Here is an 8560-nt window from a genome sequence, read left to right on the forward strand (position 1 = left end):
CTTGTGGCTCTCCTCCTGGTCGGCCAACCTCTTGGCCAGGCGGTCACGCTCCTGAGCCAAGGCGGCAAACTCGGCCTCCTTAGCACGGAGGGCGGCCTGAGACCCTCCCAGCTGCTCCCTTAGACTGGCGTTGGCCGCTGCAGGGATGGCAGAGTAAAATAAGCAATAAGAAGAAGTCGTCAAGGAAGATCTGACCCGACTGCTCAGCAGTCGGCCCGAATCTCGGGGACTACACCCAGTGGGTGCGCTGACGCGTCCCCACGTGAGATAAAAGACGAAGCACTTACCCCGGCTCTCAGATAGGTCAGCAGTCTTCTGGGTCAGCTCCCGAGCCTGGGAGTTGAAGGCAGCCGCGCGGAGGTTGTGATAGTCCTGCAAGTCAGGCAGAAGAGCGAAATGAGAACTAGAATAGCAAAACAAGGTCCGCTAGGAAGTTCCAAGCCGCCTGTTCAGCAGCCGACTCGGAACTCGGGGACTACACCCAGTGGGTGCGCTGACGCGCCCCCACGGAAGAAACCAAGATCAAAAAAGCAAAGACAAGAAGACTAACCCGGATGGCCGCCCGCGTCGCAAGAAACTCGTCATTGTACTTCCTGGGCATCGTAGCCTAGGCTTGGAGCCGGGTCCGGACGTCCTGCGCGGCCACGTTCATCATGGCCGTCCCTCCGCCCGGCGTCCACCCCGAGCTGGCGCTGGCTGCCTCCATATCCTGGGCCGACGAGCTGGAGCTCGCGGCCGGCTGCGGCTCCGATGCAGCCTTCTGCGGCTCTGATGCGGCCTTCCCCGCGCGCTGGCGCGACGGCGTGCGGACCACCAGATCAGTCCTCGCGTCCGGCTCGCCCCCGGCCGATTGCACAGGCGACAGGTTAGGCCGGCCGCCTTGAGTCGCCCCAGTCGGCGGGGCCGGTGCCGCCACCCTCTCCAGGACGACGATATCGTCCTCCCTCTCTAGCCCTGGCTGGTCACCGCCGGCTTCTTCTGGCGAGGGCTCTGGGGGCCCAGGCGCCGCGACGCGCAGTGGGGTGACCAGCAAGGCCCCCTCCGCCATCGCCGCCGCTGCAGCCTCCGCTTGGGCCTTGGCCGCGGCGTCGGTGCGCGCCTTCGCCGCCTCCTCCTCCTGCGCCGCCTTGGCGGCCGCCGCCCTCAATGCCTCCGCCTCCCGCTCCTCCCGCGCGTTCCGCTCCGTCGCCGCCTGAAGATCGGCACGGGGGTCCACGCGGCGAGTGGTGCTCCCGGATCCTCCCGGCGACCCAACGACGGAGGCGGCAGCAACCCGCTCGAGCGACAATGGAGCCCTGGTTTTTTAAGAAAGGACAAGGATTCAGGAACTACCAGAGAAAAGAAGAAAGAATACATGAAGGAGTATATACTTACGCCAACACCGTCTGCGGCTGCTTCACCGCCTTGCGAAAGCGGGCCGCCTTCACGGCCGCCTCTTCCCGCCTGGTCGCCGCTGCCCCGCCCCTGGGCTTCTTCGGCCGACTGCCGAACAAGCCCGGCGCGGCACGACGCTTTTGCCCGCCGCCCAGAGCAGGCGGCACGGCGGAGGAACCCGCGCCGTGGCCAGGCACCGACTGGCGGCGTGGGACGACTTCCACCTCGTCGTCGTCCGGCCAGTCGTCAAAGCTGACTCCAAGCCCGGAGCCGCCTGCCTCGCCGCCGGCTTGGCCACCTCCCGCCTCGGTGTTGTCATCCATGGCGGCAGCCCCCAAGTCGGGGTCCTCCAGATCGTGCTCCGTCCAGTCGGGGACGAATCGGCGCTCCGCGTCCGACCCACCTGCAGGCCGAAGAAGAGGGCTCTGTCGAGACAAGCCGACTGGTCAGAGTCGGCCAAAAGGAACTCGGCGACAAAACTGAGAGAAGAAAGGGAAAAAGAGAACATACCGTGGGTGGCGGGTGAGCTCGGCAATATGGCTCCTTGCAAAACTGCCACTCTACGGACAGCTTGCAGTTCGCAAGGTAGTTCACCATGTGGGCCACTTCGTCGTGCGGCATGTCTTTGGTGCACATCCGACTCGGATCGAGCTGGCCGCTCATCTGACAGATCAGATGAGGGCGGCTCTGGAGCGGAAGCACCCGGCGCATGACGAAGGCGGCCAGGAGGTCGGGCCCAGATAGGCCCTCCGACTGGATTATCACCCGTAGTCGGGCGACAGCCGCGGCTCCAGCCGGCGTCAGCGTCACGGCCCGATAGGACCACTGGGGCCGCCTACCCGCCGGCGGGCCGGCTTCGTAAGCCGGCAAATTGACGTAGTCGCCTTGCGGGGCGACGTTCTTCACATAGAAGTATGACTTCTGCCAGAGCTTCACCGACTGGATCAGCGTGATGACGGGGAAGGGGTTGTCGGCTGTCACCCTCCGCATCGCGATGAAGGCGCCACTCTGAGCCGGCACGCCCTGCATACGCGTGCCCAGCTTGGACTGGAAGAACTCCCCCAGAGCTCGAGGGTGGGGAGGATGCCGAGGTAGCCTTGGCACAAGGTGACGAAGGCGGACAGCAGCACCACTGTGTTCGGGGTGAGGTGGTGCGGCTGGAGTTGGTAGAATTCAAGAAAGGAGCGGAAGAAGGCGCTCGCCGGCAAGCCGATGCCGCACAAGAAATGCGAGCGGAAGACCACCCGCTCGCCTTCCTCCGGCTCCGGCGTGATCTCCTTCTCCGGCGCGAGACGGACCCGCACCTTGTCTGCGCCGGGCAGCCGCCGCGTCCTGCGGAGGAACTCGACGTGGTCCTCATGAACGTTGGAGCCCAGTCCCCGCCGTACTGCATCGCGACGTGAGGCCGGCGAGAATGGGTCCGGCGGCGGGGAAAAGAGTGGTGGAACGGTGCGGCGGCGAGACGCTGCTGTGAGGGAGAGCAGAAGGAAGAAGATGGCGGAGCGGAGAGGGGCGTGCGAGCGCCTGCCGCTTCCCCTCCCCTCCCTACTTATAGCCTCGTGCGGCGAAGCCAAGGAGGCAAGACGTGGGGTGGAACATGGGATTAACTGCACCCACTCCCCCCACGTCCCGTGATTGCTGCGCCCTAAAGGCGTGCCGAAACCGCCGCAGGAAGACGTGCGGGCGGCTTTGGGCCGCAGAGAATCCGCGCCCGGGCCCGGGCATAGGAGTGGTGGGCCCCCGACCTGCGGCGACGTCTCGTCGTGTGCGTGGGCTGGCAGGCTTTTTAGCCAAGGGATGCCACGTGGTTCGCAGGCGGCGAGTGGCCGGCCCGCGAGCCAGCAGACTCCCGCCCTCCGACTTCAAAATGTTTTGCCAAGACGGCGCGCCCAACCGAAGCCGGCTCCCAGCTGCCGGCTTGTCAAGATAGGAAGCTGACCGAACTTCTCGACTTCCACCCAACCTCGAAGCCCAATCAGCTTCGGGGACTACTGTCGGAGTAAATGGCCACGGGTAGCCTAACCGACTCCCCCTGGCTCCTCACAAATGATCAGGTCATTTAAGCCTACAAGCGTACAAAGCATAGGGCCGCCTTCCCCCGGTCGGCTATCCCCCGGGCCGACTCCCAGAAGGCGACCCAGTCCCAGAAACCTTCCCAAAGAAAGCTACGGGATGGCCGACTCCAGGAAGCCGGCTCCAAAAGGACCGACTCCCAGAAGCCGGCCATGAAGAACGCCGACTCCCAGAAGCCGGCCAAGACCGCACCCACCAAGACTGTGTCCGCATAACGGTGATAAGACGGGGCGTGGTCACAGTACAGCCCACTACCCCCGAATCCCGAAGCAGGCATGGCCACAGGACGCCGTACGGGTCAGCCATCTCCCGTCCGGCGCGGCACTGTAGCCATGTTGGCCTCAACGTCATCCACGACAGACGCCAGTATGGCCCGCGGGCGGCGGGCCCCTTTAGCCAGAGAGACGCTCGAAGGCGGCCCGGCCTCCTCTAGTCAGCCAGGAGCGTAGCCGGCCCCCAGGAGCCGGCTACCTCCCTCCCTCGAAACATGTGCCACATTAAGGAGACAAGACGAGGTAAGCCTACAGTGAGAGCCCGCAAGGCGGCTACGCTGTAGCCATGCTTACCTCAACAAAGCCCTCGTCATCGGGGGCGAGGCAACAGTAACCAGCCGCCGACAAGACCCCCAAGCGGTGGGGCCGGCATGTCGACCAAGAGGCCGGCGGCCGGCGGGAACCACCAGTCGGCGGGCCCCAATGGCCGGCGGAGAAGCCGGCGAACACAGACACTGACGGCTGGGACCCGCGCCCAGCCGGATTACTATTGTACCCCTGGGGGGTAGGCCTATATAAACCCCCCGGGGCACCCATGCAAAGGGTTGGTCTCATAGAGTTACGCACACCACATAAAGAGAAAAGGAGCCCTAGCCTTGCCCTTCTTCTCCCCTCTAACCCGACAGCTCAAGGAGCACTTGTAGCTACTTGTTTTGATCTAGTGATCATGTGGAGACCCCGCAGAGCAGGACTAGGGGTGTTATCTCCACGGAGAGCCCCGAACCTGGGTAAGATTCGTGGCGTGCATGTCTTCGCCTCATCCCGTTTCAAGGCACCGGCGACGTCTTACTGGCTCCCACAATGATAAGCCACCCGTTGGCATATGTCGCACCTACCACCCGACAAACGCACACGGCTAAAAGATCAATGATCAATTGTTGTCTCTCCAAGGGGTCCCTTGAGGGAGTCCTGGATTAGGGGGTCCTCGGATTGCCGGACTATATACTTCTGCCGGACTGTTGGACTATGAAGATAAAAGACTCAAGACTTCGACCCGTGTCCGGATGGGACTCTCCTTGGCGTGGAAGGCAAGCTTGGCAATACGGATATGTAGATCTCGTCCCTTGTAACCGACTCTGTGTAACCCTAGCCCCCTCCGGTGTCTATATAAACCGGACGGTTTAGTCTGTAGGACAGCAACAATCATACCATAGGCTAGCTTCTAGGGTTTAGCCTCTACGATCTCGTGGTAGATCAACTCTTGTAATACTCATATCATCAAGATCAATTAGGCAGGAAGTAGGGATTACCTCCATCGAGAGGGCCCGAACCTAGGTAAACATTGTGTCCCCCGCCTCCTGTTACCATCCGCCTTAGACGCACAGTTCGGGACCCCCTACCCGAGATCCGCCGGTTTTGACACCGACATTGGTGCTTTCATTGAGAGTTCCACTGTGCCGTCATCATAAGGCCGGATGGCTCGCCTTGTTGTCAAGGACAACATCACCTCTGCGGGAGCCCTGGCTGTAGGCCAAACTCTCCGACTAGGCGGTTTCGTCTTGACTGCCTGTTCGGCCGCTGCGCCGACGATGACTTCTCGGGTCATCGAAAACAGCCTCCACGTCAGCTCGGGACTCACCGAGCAGTTGGATCCAATGGAACTCTCTTCTTTGAATGAGCTCTTGGATCGCATCGCCGCTTTGGGAGTCGCTACATACTATGATCAGATCGGGCTTAAACCCGACCAAAGGAAGATTAACTCCCCGCCGGTCACCCATCAGATAGCGGTGGTGGAGGAGCAATGCGGCGATTCTTCCTCTATCTTGAGGACAAACTATGTCCGGATTCCCGAGCTCCCTGAGCCGGATACCCGTCTACGGGAGGACATCGCCCAAACCCTGAACCTAGAATCAGGCAGCGGGCCAAATCTATCGGGCAACATCTCAGAGCCCGAACTTCCAAGATCGGAAACTCCTCCGCCCCTGGGTCTCAGATCGGGTCAAGGTTCGGACTTAAATCCACCCACCCACCCAGATATAAACGATCTTTCCCACATTAGACAAGAGCCCCAGGAGATAGTACACCACTATTGGGCTAGATTCCTCCTTGTAATGAACAAGGTCAAGGACTGTCGCGAGGAAGACGCAATTTCATTCTTTTGCAATAATTGCACGGACAAGGGAATCCTCGCCGTGACATAGCACACTTCGCTGACTTGGCGGCCATAGTACGGAAGTACTGTGCGATGGAAAGTGCCTGGAAAACCCAAACAAAAGTTTGGGATGCTCCGGCTCTGACAAAACCCCCAGTCCGAACTAAAAGGGTGCACTCTTGTAAGTCGCCCGACCCAATTACAAAGAAGCAAAAGCCCACTACAGGGCGTGGAACCGTATTGCAGGCATGGCTTAATGGGAATGCCAAATTCACAGTACAACGGATACCATACCAACACACAGCCTTAGAGCATGTTGGGTACTCCGGCAGGTGGCCAAGAGCGGTGAGGATCTCCTCATTAAAAATATCGCAGAGCACCATCCTGTGGATAACAACAATACAGTATTGCCTGTCTTCAAGACCTTCGCCTCAAATAATAGGCGTAAACGAGCACTCCACAGCCTTGCCGAAGTCTGCCATGTGGCAGCAATAAATCCATGGAGCGACACGGCTATCACCTTCAATGCCAGTGACGAACCTAAATTCCGAACAGTCCGAGCACCAGCCACTTTGGTCCTTAGTCCAATTGTGGACGGCTTTCGGCTTAATAAAGTGCTCATGGATGGCGGCAGTGGATTAAACTTCATCTATGAGGAGACTCTTCAAAAAATGGAAATAGACAGAAACCGCATTGAGCAAAGCAGCACGACCTTCAGAGGAATTATCCCTAGTTGGGAGGCACGATGCGCTGGGAAAATCACACTAGATGTGGTATTCGGCACGCCGGAGAATTATAGGTCCGAAGAAATCACATTCCAAGTGGCCCCGTTCAGTAGCGGATACCACGCCCTTCTAGGGCGGGAGGCATTCACGACCTTCCAAGCCATACCCCATTACGGGTACATGAAGCTCAAAATGCCGGGGTCCAATGGAATCATCACTCTAGCTAGTGATCCAGACATAGCACTCCGCGCCAAAAACAAAACAGATGCACTGGCCCTCGAGGCATTATCCGAAGCCCTCGCGACCAAGCCGCAACAGCATTTATCACCCCATACGGCCCCTTCTGTTTTAACACCATGCCTTTCGGGCTTAAGAACGCCGGTGCAACGTATCAACGCATGATTCAGACATGCCTGGAAAAACAGATCGGCAAAACAGTGGAGGCATACGTAGACGATGTGGTCGTTAAAACCAGACACGTCGAATCCTTAATAGACGACTTGAGGCTCACGTTCGACAATCTCCGAACATACGACATCAAGCTCAATCCGTAAAAATGCGTTTTCGGCGTGCCCGCCGGAAAGCTCCTGGGCTTCATCGTCTCCAGTAGAGGAATTGAAGCAAATCTGGCTAAAATCCGAGCTCTGTCACACTTGGCTATCCCGACTGACCTCAAGCAAATCCAGAAATTAACAGGATGCGTGGCGGCCTTAAGCCGCTTTATCTCCCGATTAGGAGAAAAGGCACTACCCCTTTATCGCCTTCTTCGGCGCACCGAACACTTCGAGTGGACGGATGCGGCCACGACCGGATTGGAAGAAATAAAAGCCATCATGGCCACCAACCCAATCTTAGCCACGCCAAATGTCAGTGAACCAATGTTGTTATATATAGCGGCAACTCAGCAAGTTGTAAGCGTAGTGCTCGTCGTCGAACGAGAGACGGACGGACATAAATTCCCACTTCAAAAGCCGGTATAATATGTATCCACTGTCCTCACTCCATGCAAATCACGGTACCCACATTATCAAAAGATAGCATACGCGGTATTTATGGCATCCCGGAAATTACGACACTACTTTCAAGAGTGTTCAATTACGGTGGCCTCGGAAGTACCACTCACGACATAATAAACAACCGCGATGCCACGGGCTGGATTGCCAAATGGGCTATCAAGCTCCTCCCGTTCGACATAACATATAGACGACGGCGAGCCATTAAGTCGCAAGTACTGGCCGATTTTGTCGCCGAGTGGACAGAAGTCGAACTCCCTAAAGAATATGGCGCGTACTCCAATTGGATCATGCACTTCGGCGGCTCTAAAATGCTGGCTGGTCTGGGGGCTGGCATCGTCCTGACGTCCCCCACCGGAGATACAGTCCAATACGTACTCCAAATACTATACACAGACTCCAACAACGCAGCCGAATACGAGGCCCTGTTACATGGTCTCCGGATGGCAGTTTCCATGGGCATTCAACGTCTGGAGGTGCGTGGGGACTCGAACCTCGCAATATCTCAAATAAATGGAGACTTCGACGCCAAGGATCCGAAAATGGTGGCTTATCGCAACGCTGTCCTCAAAATGTCAGCTCGGTTCGAGGGGCTTGAATTCCACCACGTGGCTCGGGAAAACAATCAGGCGGCGGATATCCTCGCCCGTATCGGCGCTAAGCGCGACCCTGTCCCACCTAACATCTTCTTGGAAAGGCTATTTAAGCCATCTGTGGTATGGGAAGGGGACACCGGTAACAATAGTCCGGACCCGGCCACAACACCAGATACCGAACACTCTGACACAATCGGAGGCTCTGCCACCGAAATAACACCTTCAGCCCACGTGATAATGGCCGTCATCGCCCCGTGGACAGAACCATTCCTAGCCTACCTAACCAGGCAGGAACTACCCGAGGACCAAAATGAGGCACGCTGCATAGTGCGGCGGTCTAAAGCCTACAAGGTCCACGAGGGAGAGCTTTATAAGAAAAGCACTACCGGAGTCCTTCAAAGGTGCATCTCCAAAG

Source organism: Aegilops tauschii, chromosome 1 (genome assembly GCF_002575655.3).
Source record: "Aegilops tauschii subsp. strangulata cultivar AL8/78 chromosome 1, Aet v6.0, whole genome shotgun sequence".
NCBI classification, from domain to species: Eukaryota; Viridiplantae; Streptophyta; class Magnoliopsida; order Poales; family Poaceae; genus Aegilops; species Aegilops tauschii.